Below are 21,294 nucleotides of genomic sequence, written 5' to 3'. Positions count from 1 at the left end.
TTGTGTGCCATGCGTATATGAACTGTCCTTGGCTCAGCACAGTACAAGAGGACACATTCTTGTTAGTCATCTGCGCAGGTGTTAATACCCTTTATAAAAGAGAGTCAACTGCTGCCTGGCCAGAGTCAGAGGAAAGGAATTGTTAATATGCACTTATGGTGGCCACTAATGATCCAATCTTTTTCATCCAATCTTACCAAATCTATGTAGTATAAGGGTAAATTGAGTAAATATACTGAACGGATACTTCAGGCAGTTACCTTATATTACATAGAAATGGTAAGATTGGATGAAAAAGATTGGATCATTAGTGGCCACCATTAGATATAATAAGCCGATGTGTTTATGGCAGCAAATAGAAAGTAGGCCTCATTTCTACTCGCGCTGCTATCAGTTTCTGTCTGCTTTTTATCAGCAGATCAATGTTACAGATTGAGACATGCTGCTGAAAAGCGGACAGAAGTGCACAAGTGGAAATGAGGCCTTGGGCCTCGTACACATCTATGTTGTGTAGATGGCAGCGCGTACCATCGCACGCCATCTGCGCCGCTACCTGCTGTGCTGCTGATCCCATCCATTGACAGTGAATGGGTCAGCTTTGCGGTTGCGGGCAGAATGCATGCAGCAGTACGCAAGCGCATCATAGTGCATCGTACTGCTGCGCAGCATTTGATGTGAACGGCAGAAGGGCTGTGTATGCCCTTCTGCCGTTCTTGTGTGTGACATGTCATATGCACTTCCAAATGCACACGGAAGTGCGTATGATGTGAACGAGGCCTAAGGGCCTGTTCAGACTGTCAGCGTATGAAGAATGCGTATAAAATCAAAGAAACGCAAGTTGAAAAATGCATGCGTTTTTCTTGCGTTCTAATGCATTTTCTATTGCGTTTTGCACACACACGTGACCCAGGGGGAAAAAAAGAATTATGGGAACCGCAAAGGAAAACGTACGCTAAAAACGCAATAGTACGCGTTTTGATATGCGTCCATAGACTTTCATTGCGTCCGTTTCTATGCGTGACGCACAGAACTGCATGCAAAAATGCGGGTAAGAAACGTATGCGTCTCATACGCATACATGTGAACTAGCCCATTCAAAAGCATTAGGAGCCGTTCCTATGCGTTTTTGGTACCCGTACGCGTTCCCTGAAAACGGCTAGGAACGCGCATAGTCTGAACAGGCCCTTATTGTTTATCATCTCATGGCCAAAGTCCGTCTTGTAGCTTGCTACTGTACTATTGTTGGGGCGGGAAAGCAACAAGAATTGTAAGACTCTCTACACTTTACTTAATGGACAACTAAGTGAGACGGATATGGATGCTGCCATATTTCCTCCTCCTTCTCATTCATTCAGTCGCCTCTTTGTGACCATTTGTACCCCTGAACGCCAGATGTGTCTGTCAATCGCTGCTTCTTTTAGCTGTTGCAAAGGCATGTTCATAGCTTTGCATATGCTGTCCATCCATCTTAAGCCTCCGTGGCCCTCTCTTCTTTTGCCCTCAATTTTTCCAAGCATTGAGGATTTCTCCAAATAACCCCCCCCCCCCCCCCCCCATTGCAGCAGAACACATCTTTAGCAGTGGTGTAGCTAAGGAGCTATGGGCCCCAGTGCGAGCTTTACATTGGGCCTCCCAAGCCAACTCCAAAACCTGTCAAGGACGACCACAGTGTCACAGGTGCAAGAAGGGGATGGGGAACAGTTTGTTAATGATTATTATCATTCAAAGCATCTATAAAAGTGCTTATTACAAGCACAGGACCAATAAAGAGCTAATACTGCGGTTAAGGGAACCTCAGCCAAGCAATGTTGCTCAAGGGGTCAGGTGACATCCATCTAGCATGGGTACTGACCTTAAAGGAGCACTGCCACGAAAATCTTAAAATATATGTAAACATATACAGATAAAAGTATGTCTCTTCCAGAGTAAAATGAGCCATACATTACTTTTCTCCTATGTTGCTGTCACTTACAGTAGGTCGTAGAAATCTGACAGAACTGACAGGTTTTGGACTAGCCCATCTCCACGCGGGAAGGAAGGGGTCTTGTCAGGGTTCTCTTTATTTTCAAAAGCACTTAGTAAATGCCAGTTGCTCCACCCAACTGCCAAAAAAGTGTATGGTGAGCAGGGAGGTTAGCCAGCATTTTTATATAAATCATTCTCAGAGCGTGTCTTTATAAAGAATAAAGTCCATGCTGAGAATCCCCTATGGAGAGATGGACTAACCCAAAACTTGTCGGTAATGTCAGATTTCTACTACCTACTGTAAGTCACATCAAAATAGGAGAAAAGTAATTTATGGCTCATTTTGAAAACATACAGAAACTCATTTTGAAACATACTTCTTATTTGGATGTGTTTACATATATTTTAAATTTTAAGATTTTCGCGAGAGTGGTCCTTTAAGGCATTGGGGCCCTCTCTGCGCACACCCTTGCCTCTCTCCTTGATGCCTGTATCAGGTTGAGTCACCAGCCAGCTCCGTGTGCAGCAAACCAGCAACTTAATTCACACAACTGCATTTTGGATAGATTTGTGGAGATGTTTTTTAATTACCGTATCATTATAAGCTATAATGAGTTATGTGGCCATGGGGAAAACACAGTATACGCAAACCCGAGACAAATAATAATTACTGTTGTATCAATACTACTTCTATATTCAGCGCCATATGCCGACTGTAATTCTGTTACCTAGCTGCAAATTAATTATAAAAGAGATTACATTTTAATTTATAGAATGTTTCATAAACATTTAGAGACAGTGAGCCAGACAGATGAGCTAGACACACGCAGATAGACAGATCTATAGACAGAAACTGGATAGATAAATGCTGTAGTATAAACAATAAGTAGTTTGGGCCTATTTCCACTAGCCGCAAATTGCGGGAGTTTTCCAATGGCGATTTTGCAGGCAGATCCGCTGTGTACTAAATTACAGAGGCTTCATCTGAAATCACCTGTGTCTAAAAAAAATAGCGCTGGCTGCAGTTGTTCACTGGCCGTATCTGAATCCCATAGCCAGAGATGGATTAACCATTTCAGCCCGCGGGGATTTTTCACCTTATGAACGAGAGGAGTTTTCACCTGTCAGCGCTTCTCCCTTTCATTCCCCAATAGCTTTATCAGTACTTATCACAGCAAAATGATCTATACCTTGTTTCTCCACCAGCAATTAGGCTTTCTTTGAGTGGTAAATTATGCTAAGAATTATTTTAATCTAAATGTATTATAATGGGAATAATAAGAAAAAAAATGGAAAAATTGCATTATTTTTCAGTTTTCAGCCATTACAGTTTTAAAGAGTAACTGTCAGGCTGCAAAAGCTGATTTAAACCTCTATTCTCCTGTGTTAAACAGTTTAGAAGGAAGTCAAAAAGGCAATACTGAAGTTAAAAATCTCTCTTACTGTGATGTGTGCTGACAGCAAGGCTCTGTATTCCCAAGCCCATAAAAAGGACGAGAGGACGCATACCATACAGCAAAGCATTCTGGGGCCCTCCCCTCGGATGCTAGTGAGAAGTAGGCTCAAGTTACAACAGCATGTCCAGCTAATAGCACTGATAAATCTCCAGGCAGAGTACACTGCAGGAGTCCACTATTGTTCCTAGCCACATGGCTAATTAATATTCACTGCACAGTACTGTTATTCAGTACGGGCTTTTCTGTGAGTGGAATCATCAGGAAGCAGGCAGGACATGACGACACATTTGGCTTCATAGGAGACAGACAAACATGGAACTTGCCATGAGCTGTCAGGAGCATCATTCTCTGCAAATACTATATAAAAATTATGTGAAGTACAAACGTGGACAGTGAAATGCATATGTAATGTAAGTACAGCCAATATTTAGCTACTGATATATGTGTTTATTTTCTCTGAGACCTTATACCTAACAGCTCCTCTTTAAAATAATTAACGCTACCATAATTAAAATCCACACATTTTATTTGCCCATTTGTTCCGGTTATTGCAACGTTAAAGTTATACCCCTAGTGTAATGTATGGTGACAATATTTTATTTGGAAATAAAGGTGCATTTTTTCAGTTTTACATCCATCACAAATTTTCAGCCCATTATTCATTAGTTTTATGTCCCCTTGATATAAATAATCATTTATTTTTACTCCCCAAAGTCAGTAGGAGTGTTTTACTATTTGGCCACAAGATGTCCCTACTGAGCAAAAATCCCATTAGCGTACAATGTACGCTAATTGGGATACAATGTATCACTACATTGTAACCAGGGAAGTGACGTAGGCTTCCATCGGAAGCCTCCGATCACAGCGGCGGCGGGGAGATTATGAATGGAAACATTGATTCCTTTCATAAATTTAACGATCAGGCAGCGGGAAACGGGTGGAAATCGCGGCGGGAGATAGCGCAGCAGCTCCATTTACAGAATAAACACTGTTCTTGAACAAAAACAGTGTTTATTCACGGCGGACATGTACGGATTGGCACGGGACTTTTGTCCCCTGCAGCCAATCCCCCCTGCTAGCAGCAGCGCGATCACAGGCATCTGCCCGCAGGATCGCTTGCAGACCCCCCAAACTGCAGGGACGTGACTAGCGCGTCCCTGCGGCTCTAGCACCTGCCGCTGCGGACGTGAAGCTCACGCCCACGTGGCAGAAATGGTTTAACCTCCCTGGCGTTCTGATTATGTGCAGCCGCACGGCTGCGCATTTTTTTTACACGTGATTTTTTTTTTAATCATGTAGCTAGCCTAGCGCTAGCTACATGATACCCCCCTCCCAGCGGAATCCCACCCACCCTTCCGATCACCGCCGGCGATTATGGCCTTCAGGAGATCCCGTTATGAACGGGATCTCCGTCAGGGCTTCCCCTGTCGCCATAGCGATGGCCGGAATGACGTCATCGACGTCGTGACGTCATAGGGAGTCCCGATCCACCCCTCAGCGCTGCCTGGCACTGATTGGCCAGGCAGCGCATGGGGTCTGGGGGGGGAGGGCACTCGTTACGCGGCGGATAGCGGCGCATCGGCGGCGTGCGGCGGCAATCGTCTACAACACACAGCAAGCAAAGTGATTGCTGCGTGTTTTAAATAAAAAGTATTAAAATCCGCCCACCAGGGCCTGAGCGGCACCCTCCGGCGCCTCTGGACGAGCTCAGCTCCTCCAGAACGCTCAGTAGGTTAAGAGACTGTAATTTAAAAAAAAAAACTCTGGGGGATACTTACCTTGGGAAGGGGAAGCCTCTGGGTCCCAATGAGGCTTCCCTGACCTCTGAAGACAGCAGGAATCCAGTGCTGGCTCCTCCGAATCCTCCTCCCGACAAGCTAAGATTTATTTACCTATCCGAGATCCATTGCAGGCACAGTAGCGGCTCTTCCTTCGGGTAAGGCGGAAATAGCCAAACCCGGTTGTATCCGCTCCACTGCGCAGGCGCAAAGGACTCGTGCTTGCGCAGTAGAGTGGATCCGATCGGGTTCGGCTATTTCCACCATAACCTGAACAGAAAGCCGCTAGTGCACCTGCGCAGGATCGCGGTAGGTAAATATTTACCTCTCCGCACTTCGGGGGACCTGTGCAATTGAACCGAGGGACAGAGAAGGACGGGGAAGCCTCATCAAGATCCAACGGGTTCCCCCTCCTGAGGTAAGTATCCCCCAGAGGGATTTTTTTCCATTACAGATCCTCTTTAAGATGAGATGAGGCCGTAGGCAAGGTAGTAGCTTTGCTCCCTGCATGTGCATGGCCAGGGCTGGATTTCTGTAAAGGCCACAGAGGCTTGAGCCTTGGGCAGCTGCAGCCCCTGGGTGTGGAATAGGCGTTGCTACACATGAAAGAGAAGGTGGAGCAACACATGACAAAGGGGAGATGATGCCCAAGAGTGTTGTATGTAAAAGAGAGGGGCTGCAGTAAATGGATGCTACACTTGGAAGTGGGGGCTACGCATGGAACGAGAAGAGCACTGTTGCACATGGAATAGGAGGGGAGCTGCTGCACATGGAATAGGAGGGGAGCTGCTGCACATGGAATAGGAGGGGAGCTGCTGCACATGGAATAGGAGGGGAGCTGCTGCACATGGAATAGGAGGGGAGCTGCTGCACATGGAATAGGAGGGGAGCTGCTGCACATGGAATGAGAGGAGCACTGCTGCACATGGAATGAGAGGAGCACTGCTGCACATGGAATGAGAGGAGCACTGCTGCACATGGAATAGGAGGAGCACTGCTGCACATGGAATGAGAGGAGCACTGCTGCACATGGAATAGGAGAGGAGCTGCTGCACATGGAATAGGAGGAGCACTGCTGCACATGGAATGAGAGGAGCACTTCTGCACATGGAATGAGAGGAGCACTGCTGCACATGGAATAGGAGAGGAACACTGCTGCACATGGAATAGGAGGAGCACTGCTGCACATGGAATGAGAGGAGCACTGCTGCACATGGAAAAGGAGAGGAGCTGCTGCACATGGAATGAGAGGAGCACTGCTGCACATGGAATAGGAGGAGCACTGCTGCACATGGAATGAGAGGAGCACTGCTGCACATGGAATAGGAGAGGAGCTGCTGCACAAGGAATAGGAGGAGCACTGCTGCACATGGAATGAGAGGAGCACTTCTGCACATGGAATAGGAGAGGAGCACTGCTGCACATGGAATAGGAGGAGCACTGCTGCACATGGAATGAGAGGAGCACTGCTGCACATGGAATAGGAGAGGAGCTGCTGCACATGGAATGAGAGGAGCACTGCTGCACATGGAATGAGAGGAGCACTTCTGTACATGGAATGAGAGGAGCACTGCTGCACATGGAATAGGAGAGGAGCACTGCTGCACATGGAATAGGAGGAGCACTGCTGCACATGGAATGAGAGGAGCACTGCTGCACATGGAATAGGAGAGGAGCTGCTGCACATGGAATGAGAGGAGCACTGCTGCACATGGAATGAGAGGAGCACTTCTGCACATGGAATGAGAGGAGCACTGCTGCACATGGAATGAGAGGAGCACTTCTGCACATGGAATGAGAGGAGCACTGCTGCACATGGAATAGGAGGAGCACTGCTGCACATGGAATAGGAGGGGAGCTGCTGCACATGGAATAGGAGGGGAGCTGCTGCATATGGAAGGGAAGCCAAAAATACTTGGCCTAGGGGCACAAAAAGTGTAAATCTGGCCTTGAGCAGAGGGCCTTTGTGGTGAGTCCTTGACAATGATTGTGGAGGATAGATAACAATAATTGTACGCAATGTTTGCAGAACACCTCACTGCAGCGTTATGGATTGGATAAGAAATGCTCTCCAGCCATGTATGTGTCTGATGAATCTGTTTTACTGGAATAACGTATTGAATTTGCGTCAGGAGGTTGGTTTGCTGCTCGGCAGAGCTCAGTCATCCAAACAAGCCGTTTGCAATCAATGAAAATGTATTAATGACTTGTAAATCCAGCAGTGGCCACTTTTCTCTTCCCTATTCATTTTCATACTCTGCTTACTTTCCCCATGATCTCATAACATGCTGAAACTAGGAGAACGCATGGAGAGGCATGTGATCAGTTTGATCAGCTGATAGATTTGTAAGGTTCTGATTTGCTGGTCATGATCATGTAATAAACCAGGAAGTCATCACGGCAAATCAGAGGCTTACAGATCTATCAGCTGATCAAACTGATCACATACTTCTCCGTGAGTTCTCCTAGGCATTGTCATCCCTAGTTGAAACGCTTCAGTATCCTTCAGTACTACACATACAAATCATTATATCATAAATTTATTTCACTTCAGATTCCCTTTAAGTGACAGAATTTAATTGTGTTTCCTTAAGGACTTAGCTTTTTAAATATGTATGCCATGAGGGTGTATTACTGTTATTTTTTGCAAATAAGGGCTTGTAAATATTGATAGGGTACAAAAACACAAAATGGAAAAAATACACCTTTATTTCCAAATAAAATATTGTTGCCATACATTGTACTAGGGACATCATTTAAATGGTGTTTTATCTACTGTGGCACATTTTATCTTAAAATGAGTATGACTGAAAGCTGAGAAATAATGTATTTATGACAAAAAAATTGCATCTAAAATAAAATAATTCTTAGAAAAAAGTACCACCCAAAGAAAGTTTAATTTGTGGTGAAAAAAAAATGTATAGATCATTTAGGTGTCATAAGTAGTGATAAAGTTATTGCCGAATTAAAGGAAGCATCGTTGAAAGGTGAAAATTGCTCTGGATGTTGAAGGAAAAAACCCTTAGTGGTGAAGTGGTTAGAATGAAAATATGAATAAAAGACTCCAGGGAAATTCTATTTAGAGTACGTTGTATAGATACAATGACTTATCTCAAAGGTTTATTGTCATTTCATGTTTGCTTTAAAGCGGAACTGAAGATTATAATAAATCAAAGTGTTTCACTTACCATGCAGCCTTCCTGTCCCACGCCGGTCCTCCACCATCCTCCGTTTTCCCGCCGCCAGCTACTTTCTTTACCGCCGACCCGGCAACTGCACCTGCGCGCCTCGAGCCATAAATATCTTTTACTGGGTTCCAGCCCGCAATAGTGTCCTGCGCTAATAGCACAGGATGCTATTGTGCTCTGGAATGCAGAAAAAGATATGCTCAGGTGCAGTTGCCGTCGACTTGCAAGTCAACGGTAACGAAAGTATCTGGCGGCAGGAGAACGGAAGATCATGGAGGGCCGGTGCGGGACAGGAAGGCTGCATGGGGCTGGCAGAAGCCCCATGTAAGTGAAACACTTTGTTTTATTAAAATCTTCAATTACGATTTAAATAAATGCTTCAAACCTGTGTCTTGTACCTTTGCTCACATTGTCTGTTTTGTTTAAAAATCAGACTCCATTGTATGTGAAGACACGCCGGCGCTGTAACAGGGGGAATAGAAAACTTGTGAATCCGCTCCCAGGAAGATTTATTTTCCACTTGCCATTCCTTACTTAACGTGTTAATTAGGCCTTAAAATAACACACCTGTTGTCAAGGCTTCGTGTCACATATGACAACGCCAACCTGCACAGTTATGATATAAATGTCTGAAATGCGGGATAAACTCAGCACAGCCATCGTCATAATACATTACCGCTGAAACAGAGAATAAGAAGAGGTGGGAAATGTATTCCAGACTTGGCAGATGAAGAACATCTTGTTGGCAAAGTTTAGTTAGTTACTTTATAGAAATATCACAGGGAAAAAAGGTAACAGTAAATTCGGGCGCCTGAGGCTAGTGGACAAATCGGGCGCCGCCATTCACTCCTATAATAAATATCGTTTAATGGGCGCCCGATAGGAAAAAAGGGCGCCGGAGAAAAATAACGTTTTAAAAGCGGCGCCCGGAGACTTAATGTTTTATTACTGCTTCTCATGATTACACATTATTTAATGATTTATACATTTTTAAATATTATTTTTAAACAAAAACAGTACATTTTTTTTTTTTTTTTTTTTTTTTTACATTATTTTTAAACGAAAAAACCAACAGGGGGGTCTTAGGTTTAGGCACCAACAGGGGGGTCTTAGGTTTAGGCACCAACAGGGGGTCTTAGGTTTAGGCACCAAAAGGGGGGTCTTAGGTTTAGGCACCAACAGGGGGGTCTTAGGTTTAGGCACCAACAGGGGGTCTTAGGTTTAGGCACCAACAGGGGGGTCTTAGGTTTAGGCACCAACAGGGGGTCTTAGGTTTAGGCACCAAAAGGGGGGTCTTAGGTTTAGGCACCAACAGGGGGGTCTTAGGTTTAGGCACCAACAGGGGATCTTAGGTTTAGGCACCAACAGGGGGGTCTTAGGTTTAGGCACCAACAGGGGGGTCTTAGGTTTAGGCACCAACAGGGGGGTCTTGGGGTTAGGGGTAGGTACAGGGAGGGTTACTTAGGCACCAACAGGGGGGGTCTTAGGTTTAGGCATCAACAGGGGGGTCTAGGGGTTAGGGGTAGGTACAGGGAGGGTTACTTAGTAATTTTTTTTTTAAACGTTATTATACGTTTCACTATTTAAACGAAAGATTAACGTTTTTACAATTGCCGATTTAATGCACATTATTTAATGATTTATAACTTTATAAAACATTAATTTTAAACGAAATACAGTACAATACATTTTTAAACGTTATCCATGCTTATCGTTAAAAACCCGGCGCCCTTTTTTCCCAGCGCCCCTTTTTAACGTACGCGGGAAAAAAGCCTCCGCTCAGTTATAACCTGGTCATAATTAGCTGATCCATCTGATTGGGAAGTTTAAAATGTACGGACCGTGTCCAGGGCTTTTTGTACATCAGCTCCCCTTCCTTCTGCATATTTGCCCATCTGCAGTATACTGGTAGTCCTCAGTTAATGAACGAGATAGGGACTGTAGGTTTGTTCTTTAGTTTAATATTTATCTAAGTCAGAACACTGTGCCCTCCTGTGTCTCCAGTGTCCCCCTGTGTCTCCACTGTACCTACAATGTCACTCTCTGTGTCTCCAATGCCCCCTTGTGCCTCCAGTGTTCTCCTCGGTCCCCCTGTGCCTCCAGTGTACCCCTCTTGGTCACCTCTGTTCCCCTGTGCCTCCACTTTACCTTCAATGTCATTCTCTGTGCCTCCAATGTCCCCCTGTATCTCCAGTGTCCCCCTCTGGGTCACATCTGTTCCCCTGTGCCTACGGTATCCTCCTGTGCCTCCACTTTACCTTCAATGTCCCTCTATGTGCCTCCAATGCCCCCCTGTGCCTCGCGTGACCCCCTATGTCTCTACTTTGCCTCCAGTGTCCCCCTCTATCTCCCCGTGTCTCCAGTCTCATTCTATGTCCCCCTGTGCTCCCAGTGCCTGCCTTGCTCCCCTCTGACAAACATATTGATTCATGTGACAGGCAGCCTATTGCGCCAATCAAGGTGCGGGGGATCACGTCCTACAAAGCCACTGGACCCGACAGGGCTCAGGGTGGGATTAAAGGAGCGGCCATACTTTCAAAAGGAACATGCATAAGTTAGCAGCGTATGTTATGCAGCACTAACATGCATAGCATGCGCACAGGATTTTTAACTTGCACTGCAGTGCTCAATTTAAGTTAGCAGCACAGCTTAGTGAATCAACCTAAAATGTCCTTTGCCACTCCAGGAAGATCACAGTGGTCTCTGTTTTCCCTGTCCTTTGGTGTAAAAGTGACGTCACTCACAGTGCCAGACACAACGTTCGGACAATGGGTTATTTTTTAGCTGTGGCATTCATAACCTGAGAATTACCCTTATGCTTTTTTAAACCCCAAAATATTAATCATGACCTTATTTCTGCTTCTTTTAGGTTAAGAAGAAGAAGAGGGTGCTCCCCCATAATTACAACTCTCCCTCAGGGGCACCTAGATGGGAGCAGAACCTGCAATTACAGGAGGACCCTTTCTCCGATACAGGGAACCATACTTCAGATCAGGTGTTTTTCTGGCTACTCTTGTTATGGGTTTGAAGATCATGATGGCCACACTTGTTTTACGACCCTTGTTAGATGGGCCCCAAGGCCATGAAGGGCACCAAGGAGAAGCCAGGGAACTACTGTGAACACTGGGGGACCCAATCAAAGTTTTGCTCGGGGGGGGGGGGGGGGGATGGGAATGAATTGTAGTTATGTCACTGCTCTCATTATTAGATTTAAGAAACCATCACACTCTTGCTTGGATTGCTTCCTATGTCTCTGAAATTTTACTGTCCCTTATTCAAACCACGGCTCCTCTTCTTGTCCTCTGTCAGTGGAGCTCTGCCCTTGGTTAGCTACTCTTCTCCATATGCACACATGGCCTCTTGAATTTAATACATTACTTTGGACTTGAACACCATTTATATGCAGATGATACACGACTATACCTCTCAGCTCCAGACCTTAATTCCCTCCTATCACAAGTCCCCGAATGTCTCTCTGCTGTGTCTTCTTTCATGACCTCTCATTTCTTAAAAATAAACATGACTAAAACAAAGCTGATTATGCCTCCAATGTCTCCATTCATTTCTCTGCCTGAAATAACTATAAATGTTGACAACAGCCCCATAAATTCAGCTCCTCAAGCAAGCTGCTTAGGAGTAATATCTGATTCTTTCATTTATACCACATCCACACACTTACCAACTCTTATCATCTCCCCGCATCACCCAAACCCATGCTCACCTCCAGAACTTTTCAAGAGCTGCTCCAACACTATGGAACTCCCTACCTCCACTAATAAGGTTTCCCCCCTGCTTCAAGAAGGCCCTCAAAACTCACCTTTTCACTCTGGCCTACCTCCCCTCACTAGTGCTCTAAACCCGCAGCTGAACTTTGGTCCCCTACCTTTCGTGTCCTTACCTCTCCCTCTAGATTGTAAGCCTTCGGGCAGGGTCCTCCTCCTTTTGTGTCCTACCTGATCATGCACCTCCATTACTGTGTACCCATGCTATGCATCTGAGTGAACTCAACTTGCCTAATCTCCATGCTCCCCTCCAGTGACTGACTAAGCATTACCTGGTACTCATACGGTGCTGTGTGATCTGGTTTGCATGTATTCCTGTATTGTCTTATTGCTGTATGTCACCCCTAAATATTGTCTGTAACCCTAACTAATGTCCAGCGCTGCGTAATATGTTGGCACTTTATAAATACAATAAATAAATAATGTCCACCTCAAAAACATTTCACATCGGACCCCTCTTCATGCAGGACACTACTAACATGCTAGTGCATGCCCTGATCATATCCCACCTTGATTATTGCATTATCCTCCTCTGGCCCACCAACTCACTGAAAAGCATCTTTCCGTTTCATACTGATGTTTGATTCATTAATTTCTCTTCTCACTCCGTCCTCAACTGTTGCTCCTCTTTGCCAAGTTCTTCACTGCCTGCCATGTATTCAGATTGTCAGCTTTAAGCTTTAATGTGAGTTTACAAAGATGTGCACAATGTTCTGCCTCCATGCAGATGCACACTCATTTCCTGATGGCATCCTAACGGCAGCATCCACTCTACATGCAACTTTATTCTCTATCTTCTTAGGAGAGAATAAGGGCCGAGGCCCCATATGCAATTCATTTTTTTCTCCTGAGTTTACTTCTAAGATAATATTTTTTTTCTTCTCTTTCAACTGCAAAAAGTATTAAAAAGTAAGTGAAAAAGTACTAGCAAATTTATTCTAAGTATTTTCTTGCTTGCTGGTAGTGTTGGGCGAACAGTGTTCGCCACTGTTCGGGTTCTGCAGAACATCACCCTGTTCGGGTGATGTTCGCGTTCGGCCGAACACCTGATGGTGTTCGGCCTTTTAAGTTCGGGTTCGCCCCGAACTTCTAATGGCCGCCGAACAGGGCCGAACAGGGCCCCTGTTCGGCCGAACAGGGCCCTGTTCGGCCGAATACGGCCCCCCTATGGGGTCGCAGGCATAAGGGGGGAGCATGCCCCGATCGCGGGGGGGGTCGGAAATTCCCCCCACCCCCTCCGCTAGCGCTCCCCCCTCTGCCCGCTTCCCCATAACAAAGTTTCAAGAAGTACCTGCTGTGTCCGGTGGTAGTGTGGGTGGCTGGCAGTGGGCAGCACTATGCAGTGACTGAATGAGGAGGAGGAGTCCGGAGAGTGACGCGTTGAGGGAGGCCGGGCAGCGGGCGGTTCACTGCTGAACCGCCCGCTGCCCGGCCTCCCTCAACGCGTCACTCTCCGGACTCCTCCTCCTCATTCAGTCACTGCATAGTGCCGCCCACTGCCAGCCACCCACACTACCACCGGACACAGCAGGTACTTCTTGAAACTTTGTTATGGGGAAGCGGGCAGAGGGGGGAGCGCTAGCGGAGGGGGTGGGGGGAATTTCCGACCCCCCCCCCGCGATCGGGGCATGCTCCCCCCTTATGCCTGCGACCCCATAGGGCCCCCAAAAGCTGGATGTTCGGAAAGTTCGGGGTTCGGCCCGAACATGCCGAACATCTCAGCCATGTTCGGCGAACTTTCCCGAACCCGAACATCCAGGTGTTCGCCCATCACTACTTGCTGGTGGTTTAAAAAGTATTTTATTGTCAAGTTGTGAAAATATCACCGAGGAGAAAACGCAGGAGAAAAAGTGAATGGTATATTGGCCCTTGTCATAAAATGCCTTTTAAACCACCATGCCTTTTAAACCATGCATGCTGCAAGACCATACTCAAAATAAATGTGATAATACCTTTTCAACAAGTTTTGGGTACTTTTTCAATTGTAAAAAAATGTAAAAGTTATTTGAAATCATATGAAAATTATCTTCTAGGAGAGAAAAGGAAAAAAAGAGTTATTGGCCCATATGGCCCATATACAATTCACATTTTCTCCTTAGTTTTCTCCCAGGATATATGTTCACACCTTCTCAATAAAATGCCTTTCAAACCACCAGCAGGCAAGAAAATACACCAAATAATTAAGGAAGTATTTTGTCACCTACTTTTTGGTTCTTTTTCAATTGCAAAGTGCTGAAAAGTTATAAATAAATGAAATATGATATCCTAGGAGATAACACGGGAGACAAGGGGCCGTATGCAATTCACTTTTTCACCTGAGTTTTCACCTAGGAGATCATTTTTCATCTTCTATTTAAAATATCTTTCCAGCACTTTTCAACTAAAAAAGTACCTAAAAGTAAATGAAAAAGTACAATCAAAATTATTTTGAGTATTTCCTTGCTTTCTGGCGGCTTAAAAGTAATTTTATTGACAAGTTAAGAAATACCACCTAGGAGAAAACCGAGGAGAAAAGGTTAATTGCATATGTGATGTGCCAAGGAAGGGTTAGTATGAATGGATCCATATGCAGTAGATAAATACATACTATGACCCATATGCAATTCCCTTTTTCTCCTGACTTTTCTCCTAGGTGATAATTTTTCTTTCCAGCACTTTTAAACTGAAAAAGTACTAAAAAGTAGGTGAAAAAGTACTATAAAAATTATTTTGAGTATCTTCTTGCTTTCTGGTGGCTTAGAAGGCATTGTATATGACAAATTTAAAAATAACACCTAGGAGAAAACTCAGGAGAAAAAGTTAATTGGCCCTATGGCCCATATGCAATTAACTTTTTCACCTGAAATTTCTCCTAGGTGATAATTTTCATCTTCTCAACTTTTCAGCATTTTACAATTAAAAAAAATTTACAATTAAAAAAATACCAAAAACTTAGTATTATCAAATTCAAATTTATTTTGAGTGTTTTATGCTTCCTGGTGGTTTAAGAGGCATTTTATGGCAAGGTGCAAAAATATCACCTAGGAGAAAACTTAGGTGAAAAAAGTGAATTGCATATGGGCCTCTATGAGATGCCCCCACACATGTGGCAATCTGAACATCTGACTTTTGCAGTACACTCAACGGTTTGATTTCCAAGAAAAAAAATAAAATGATTATGTTTTTCTTTCATTCAATCCAGTCTACATTTGTACCTCTTGTTGAGGGAGAGCTGACTGGAATGAATACAAATTGATTATGTCACTTGTAGATGAATTGCAACATTTGTGTGCAATTGCTTTTGATGGCAATATAACCACTCTCCATCAGTGATATCAAAAATGAGCAAAATTGCTTCCATAATTGTGTGTGGTGTGGAATCATACATCGAATAAGGCCACCAGGAAAAAAGTGCGCAGGGTACAGCTGACATTTTAAGATATTGGCCTCAATTCACTAAGATCAGGCTTGAGATAACAAGGCAAGAGAAAACTTACCTCCACACCGTGATGGTATTAATTTACTAAAGAAGCTTGACTTATTAAGGTGTAGAGATAAGTTTTCACAGTGAGGCCCATATGTAATTTACTTTTTCTCCTGAGTTTTCTCCTATGAGATAATTTTTCATCATCAATTTATATTAACTTTTTAGCACTTTGCAATGGAAAAAGTACCAAAAAGTAGGCAAATAAGTACTGCCAAAATTATTTTGAGTATTTGTTTGCTTACTGGTGGTGTAAAAGGTATTTTATTTACCAGTTGTAAAAATATCACCTAGGAGAAAACTCAGGTGAAAATTATTAATTGCATATGGCCCTGAGAGAGTTATCTTATCATTTCTGTACTTAAGTTACCTCCTCTGTAGTTATTTTCACATGCAGTTAAGTGACAACGGCCCATATCTAATTCACTTTTTCTCCTGAGTTTTCTCCTAGGTGATATTTTTAAACTCGTTAATAAAATGTCTTTTAAGCCACCAGAAAGCAAGAAAATACACAAAATTATTTTGGTAGTAATTTTTCACCTTCTTTTTGGTACTTTTTTAGTTGAAAAGTGCTGGAAAGTTATTTAAAATCGAAGGTTAAAAATGATCTCCTAGGAGAAAACCCAGGTGAAGAAGAGAATTGCATATGGCTCAACCTGTCTTTACTTTAGAATTCTGTAGTTATTTTAAGGATTGAAATGTTAACTTTAGAGATCTCTCCTTAACTTAAAGACTAAAGAGTTAAGTTTACTACATGGCTTATCACCATAGTGATAACACTAGAAACAGCTCAGAAACGTTATTAAAGACAGGAGATAAGTTTAGTGAATTGAGGAAATTGTCTATAACAATTTTTTTTACTGTTTCCTCATCGTTATCTTAGATAGAATAATAAATATGTTAAAAGAATGGTATTAAAAAGAGCAAAATAGCGTCTATAACAATGAAAAAAATATATATTTACAGTCATAATGAGCATAGTAAAACATTGGTTAACATTACTGATATTTTACTACAACTAAACCTTATTCTACTTACACATAGAACCCTCCCCTGGTGGTGACTAACCCTAAGACCCCCCTGGTGATGCCTAACCCAAGACCCACCCTGGTGGTTCCTAACCATAAGACCCACCCTGGTGGTACCTAACCCTAAGACTCCCCTGGTGGTGCCTAATGCTAAATCCCCCGATGGTGTTACTGCCTAACCCTAAAAAAACCCTTCCGGACACATAACTCTAAACCCCCCTTTCCTGATGCCTAACCCTAAAACGCCCTTTTTTTGCTGCAAATAACGTTAATACAAAGAGCGACACATTTCTAAGATTATACATTCCAAAATGATAATTTATGAAATTATAACTGCGAAAACTAATTTCAAAATGATATTTTTCCAAACACTATTTCGCAAAACACAAACATTTTGGTTGGACGGCCTGGTGCCCGCTATTAATCAGGCACCAACATTTCTTCTTTGGCACCCAATAGACAATATTTTGCATTAGCGCCCAAAGAGTCCATTAGCCCCAGGCGCCAAATTTCCTGATTCCGGTGTGGGCACCATTACATATGGTACATAGATAAATAGAAAGATGGATAGATAGATAGACATCTATTCTATTCTATAATATTAAATCTCTAGGGGATCCTGACTGCAATATGATTACAACATCCAGACAGTCTTCTTCCCTGGAAGGAACAGAACAAACTGTCTACTTTGCTGAATCTCTAATCCGTTCTGGGAAGCCACAAAACTACTTTTTTAAAGGCTTAAAAGAGAAAAAACTCTTCTGTAAAATGCGATAAAGCGCCCTTATTATCTCCCCTCGCTCTTCCTCTCTGTGTGAATAGTGTTTTGACTCCTAATTACGAACGTTTGATAAGAGAGATCTTGAATTCGTGGCCCACTACTGTGCCGTGCAATCACCAGGCAGCCAGCACTGGCCAAACATTAACAACTATGAAATTAAGAGTCCCTCGGGTTTCCATTCCAAAAGAGGTTAAATAGGCCATTTACATATTAATTAGCCCTAATTTAGGAGTGATGGTGAATTCGATTTCATAGTTTAACTGAAAGAGAAATTTTGCTTATCTCACCATGTCATTCAAAGGAATCCTATGCATTTTAAGTGCAGCCTCCGAGAACAGCAAAGATAAAGGGGGATGCTAGGACCACATGTGTCCAGTGCTTGCCGATGAAGTCCTTGGAATGATGACAAGGCCGGATTTATACTTTTTTGTGCCCCTAGACCATACATGTCAAACTCCGGCCCCCAAGCCAAATTTGGCCCTCAGAGCCATTAAATTTGGCCCTCAAGTGCTTTCCCCACCTTGCATTATGTATGGCCCACTCTAGACCACCAGGGAAGCTATATTGGAGGTGAAGCCCTAGAACGCTAGGGAAGCCAGCCATATGGGGAGGTAGAGGGAAAGTCCTAAACACTCAAGAACTGTATAGGGGAGGGTGGGGATTTCTAGACACCAGGGAACTGTATAGGGGAGGTTGGATCACTAGACACCAGAGAACTTTATAAGGGAGGAAGGTGGCAAGTAAACATTGAGGTTGGCCTGGAACAAGGTCCCAGTGTAAGATTTCGGCCGTGCCTAGGTCCCAGTGTAAGATTTCGGCCATGCCTAGGTCCCAGTGTACAATTTCGGCACGCAACTAGGTCCTAGTGTACAATTTCTTCCCACTTTTTTTAGTTCGATACCCCTGCCCTTGACCAAGTATGTAGCGCCCCTTTTATGTGCAGCAGCACTGCTCCAATACCACGTGCTGGTCCCTCTCCCAGTGTTGTAATATTACAACATCACATTTAAGGCTAAAAAAAAAAACCTCCCCCATTCTCTTCTTTTTAAAACCTCATGTACATTACTAATAGGACCTATTGTTCAGTTCTGCAACACTATTGGATGATTGAATGTATAATTAGGTCTGTTTATTTGGCCATGAAGTCATACAACCCTGTTGCCTGCTTTGGAGTATATCATCTTGTTGTTTTGGACGGGATACATCAAGACTCAAGTAAATAAAAAGTTTGAAATATTTTTTTCTGTGATAATTAATATGTGTAGATCATGCAGATTGTGTGACATCATCAAATATACTGATATTGAGAGATTTAGAGATGATTATTTCTATGTTGTAATTTTACAACAGTGGGTCATAGTGGTAGCAAGATTTTGTCTGCACAGTAAACTTGAGAAGGTGAGAAGCCGCATCCTGGCACTTCCGGGTTGGTGCAGCTCTCTCTCGTGCACGGTGATCCCAGCGTCCTTGCCAACAGGGGTGTGTGCATGCGCGTACAGGTAGGTGGACGCGGCCGATTAGACGCGTCTCCTACGCAGCTAGGAGATGTAGGGTTTAGTGTCAGCTGACATGTTAGTCAGCTGACACTTAGGCAGGGTTGTGTATATGGTCAGCTGAACCTCTATCAGCTGACTCATAGGCAGGCATACTGATGCATGATTGGTTGCTGTGTGAGTGGCCGGCCAATGATTGGTTGTATACCTGTATTTAAAGCTTGCTGTGTCAGTCACACATTGCCCATGATAGCATTAGCTTTGGCTTCTCGCTGGGTGCTGTTGCATTGCTTGTCTGTTGGAACTTCCGGTATTTGACCACTGCTCGTATCTTGACCATTCTTGTTTGCTGCCTGAACCGACCCTTGCCTGGATAATGACCTTGCTTGATTGCCCCCTGGATTGACCTCGGATTGCCTTGACCTTGCCTTTGCCTAACCCTTTGTACCTTGTATCTGATCTAACGTGTATGACCCTGAACTGTTCCTGGACTTTATCTCTTGCTCATGTGCCTTGTTTGGCCTAGAAGTTTGTTTTCTCACCCTGCATTCAGCTCCAATACCTTGTACTTCAAAAGCCTGGGTGTAACCGAAGTCAGGCAGGTGTGGTCACCTCACCTCCTGTTCAAGCCGGGTCGCACCACATAAGGTGAAGACTGTGGAGATAGATTGGGACATTGGCGCTGATTTGTGAGTGGATATTCTGATAGGGCTTACACTGGCATTCCTGTCTGCCTGGCATTGTCCATATTACAAGGTTTTGATGGCGGATCGGAGCAGCAGGTGTGGTGCTCTCCAGTGAGGCAGATTAGGCCCTGTAGACCCCGAGCTGAATAGGAACCGTTGTAGCAATTGACATTTAAATCTGGAATCTGCAGCCTGGAGACGCACACAGTCACCAAGCTGCGTTCAGTGGCATTTGACAATCCAATGTTTTTGTCTCCTAAGCTGGCATCAGTGGCGTGTGTATCATCGATGCCTATTGTAAGGCTTTCAAGTGACGCTGTTTGGAAATAATTGGTTGTAAAACTGTTGTGCTTTCAGCTCCCTAATTTATGAGGCATTCTTAGAATGGCAGACAGAGAGGCAGCGCTAACAAAACCCAGACACGAGGCGGAATACAGAGACATCGAAAAACCGCACGTTTTATGCAATTAATTATTTTTCTTTATTATGCATACAAATATTTTTGGGCTAAAAACAAAAAAACTGTACCTCAGTTTCTGTTAAAGTAAAAGGTAAAAAAAACTTGCTGCACCAATTAAATTTGGGATTGGCAGTCACAAAATCAAATTCCATTTACCCACTGCTCTGTGTTTATTATGTAGTCTACATGCAGTCTGCATATAATCATATATGTTTCTGGTGTGATAAATATTATCTCAATCAGCCTGGCTCTATTTAGTACTTTGCCGGGTAGAGGGAAGCTTGTTATCTCCCCTCCCACATTCCTGCTCCTCAATGATTGTCTGAGGGTAGTTCAGTGTGACAGGTGGCTGAGAAGGGAAATACACCTCACCTCTCTGCAGAAGCTGCTGAAATACAATCTATGCAGTGCTCACATGTGTTTACAAAGCAAGTTAAAGGAACTCTATCAAATCAAGTGTTCTAAAATAACAATGTACAAATAATGTCTAAGTAGCTGTGTAAACATTTTCCTTCTTTTCGTGTTAAATATCAGAAGCAAAAGCTGTAATTCACTGTGTGTAGATTTTAGCTACGTTTAGAATGTCTCATTTGCATAGGTGAATCTCTGCTGTCTGACATGCTAAGAACAGTGTAATATTGAAGCAGAGTTATATAAAATGCCTCTGGTGTCAGGTTTCACACACTATTACAAATGTTTATATTGCACAAAAGGCTCCCTGCACACTGCAAATCCGTTTTGCAATTCTGATTCTGTTTCCGATTTGCAATTCCGATTTTTCCCTGAATGCAATCAACAGAAAAACGGAGGAAAACACACAGTAACGATTACAAATCGGAATCGGATCTAAAAATCGTTTAAAAATCGGAATCGCATGCAGTGTGCAGGGAGCCTAAGATATATTTCCTCTGCTTTCTGCAGACAGCTCTCAGAGATAGGCAGCTGCAGCTGATAAGAGCTTTCTCTCACACACCGAGTTAACAGATGGAGTGTGAGGGAATCCCCCCACCTCTCAAGGTTCTCTGGTCCGTCAGAATCAGGTCAGAATCAGCGTCAAAGAAGTGTGAAAGGAATTTGATAAAAGTAAACGAACAGATTAGCAGTCAAATGTATACACCCGTACTTAACAGCACTTCCCAAACAATTCCTATATCAATATAAAAAACAGGTTAATTGATAGTGTTCCTTTAAATATTGCAGTTTCTAGGAGAGA

General features: G+C 43.6%; 1 protein-coding gene and 1 long non-coding RNA gene across 3 annotated transcripts in view; one reads left to right on the top strand and one right to left on the bottom strand.

Annotated features, from left to right (window-relative positions):
- Nucleotides 1–11,511, top strand: part of LOC137518123 (uncharacterized) — a 123,259-nt gene extending 111,748 nt beyond the window's left edge. Inside the window, exon 5 of the long non-coding RNA XR_011020740.1 lies at nt 11,258–11,511. This is a non-coding gene — a long non-coding RNA (uncharacterized lncRNA). The remainder of the gene's footprint in view (nt 1–11,257) is intronic.
- The window catches only part of ZNF804B (zinc finger protein 804B), a 475,183-nt gene that overhangs the window by 26,638 nt on the left and 427,251 nt on the right, over nt 1–21,294 (bottom strand). The gene's annotated exons all lie outside the window — the stretch shown is intronic.

The sequence above is a fragment of the Hyperolius riggenbachi genome, chromosome 5, assembly GCF_040937935.1.
Source record: "Hyperolius riggenbachi isolate aHypRig1 chromosome 5, aHypRig1.pri, whole genome shotgun sequence".
Taxonomy (NCBI): domain Eukaryota; kingdom Metazoa; phylum Chordata; class Amphibia; order Anura; family Hyperoliidae; genus Hyperolius; species Hyperolius riggenbachi.
The sequence above is the reverse complement of the archived record's forward strand: the minus strand, read 5'-3'. Positions and strand labels throughout refer to the sequence as shown.